The following is a 1,793-nucleotide window of genomic DNA, read 5'->3' as shown; positions in this document are numbered from 1 at the left end:
AACGGGGTCGCTCACGCAGCAAGGTCCGTTGGGGCAGGGCATGGCGAGAGCTTCATTCTTCGACCTCTCGGCCGAAAGAGCGACTCCCCCCTAGTGCGCCCTAAAGCGCCCCAGATCCGAGCTCCTCTCTTCCTGAGGTGCTCGTTCGGGTCTCCGCTTGCGCGGATTCCCTCCTCCACCGCGGGCGGGCGAGACGCCCTCGGGAGCGACCCGAGGATGCGTCCGCCATTCGCGGGAGCCAAACCGGAAGCCCGGGTGATAGGAGTATTTTTAACCCGATTAGAATGTTTGTCTGTTTTCTAGACCACTGATTGTAATTAATATATTTGCTAATTGGTCAGTTCTGTCGTACTGTGAGTCACGGTGATGGAAGGGGGAAGCAGAGAGACAGGGGGATGGAAACTACTAACATCATTTTGGGTGCCAGTCTTGGGCTGGGGATCCCACTACTCTGGGGCAAAGGAAGGTGGGGTGGTGGGAAACGGTTATGGCATGGAAGGAGATGGAGATATGGATATCTTCGGTCTCTTTCCAACCTTCGTCCCATCCCGAGACACGTTGGTGTGTAGGCTAGGACATTAAACTTCCCTTTGACACTGATGTTGTGCGATGCCAGATCCGTAAACAATAAGACCAGAACACTGCAAGATTATGTTGCAGCGCAAAATGTGAATCCGGCTTGTGTGACTGAGACCTGGGTTAGGGAGGGCGAAACCGTTGCCTTGAAAGACCCCCCCCCCCGGGTTTTCAGTCCTCCATCAGTCTTGAACTTGGAGGTGGGGGGGGGTGAGGTGGCATTACTCCCCCAGGAGGCTTTCTCCTTCAAACCACTCCCCATGTCAAAGATCACCGGTATTGATTGTATTGGTCTGGTGTGGAACACTGAGGAGAGTCTGTCTGGTGTACTGACCATCTAGCACACCAGCAGGCAGCCTTCTGAGCCTTTTAGAGGTGGTAGCCGGGTGGGCCTTAAAGTTCCCAAAATGGTTAATTCTGGGCGACTTCAACATCCATGAAGATGCCTCCTCTATTCAGGCCTCAGACCTGGTGTCTTCCAGGGCAGCACTGGGGCTCTCCCAATTTGTTTCAGGCCCCACACACAAAGCGGGCCACACACTGGATTGGATCTTTGAGGTGGGGATGGATATGGATCTGACTTTGAAGGAGGAAGTGCCACAGTCAGACCACTTGGTTTTGAAGGCCCGACTGGATGTTTCTACCCCCTCCTGTCTAGGCAGCAAGTTTATTTATGCTCACCTGCGGAGACTAATGGACCCAATTGGGTTCCAGAATGCTCTGCAGGATTCAATGCCTTCCAGCACCTCATTAGATGAGCTGGTAGGGGTCTGGAATTCCCATCTCTTTGAAGCCATTGATGAGGCTGTCCTCCAACGTCCTTTACGCTCTTGTAGATCATCCCCCACTATACTATAGAACTTAGGGGGATGAAATGGGAGCTTAGATGACTTGAGCAAGTCTGGTGACATACTTGTGACAAAGTTACAAGAGGATCCTATGAGATGGCGGTGAAAGTTGAGAAGAGATAATTCTAATCAGCCTCCATAGCATCCTCTAACTCTCACTTAACACAATTATTTAGGGTGATTCAGTCTTTAACATCTCTCACTGAGAAACACCAAACTAGAAGTCCAGCCGGTGCTGCAAGCGCTGCACTGGCTGCCGATAGCATACCGGATTCGCTTCAGAGTGCTGGTTCTTACCTTTAAAGCCCTGAATGGCTGGGGTTCGGCTTACCTAAGGGATCGCCTCTTCCAGTATGTTCCCTCAAGAGC

The sequence above is a fragment of the Gekko japonicus genome, unplaced genomic scaffold (genome assembly GCF_001447785.1).
Source record: "Gekko japonicus isolate JY-2015 unplaced genomic scaffold, Gekko_japonicus_V1.1 scaffold4367, whole genome shotgun sequence".
Taxonomy (NCBI): Eukaryota; Metazoa; Chordata; class Lepidosauria; order Squamata; family Gekkonidae; genus Gekko; species Gekko japonicus.
Note: the sequence above shows the minus strand (reverse complement) of the source record.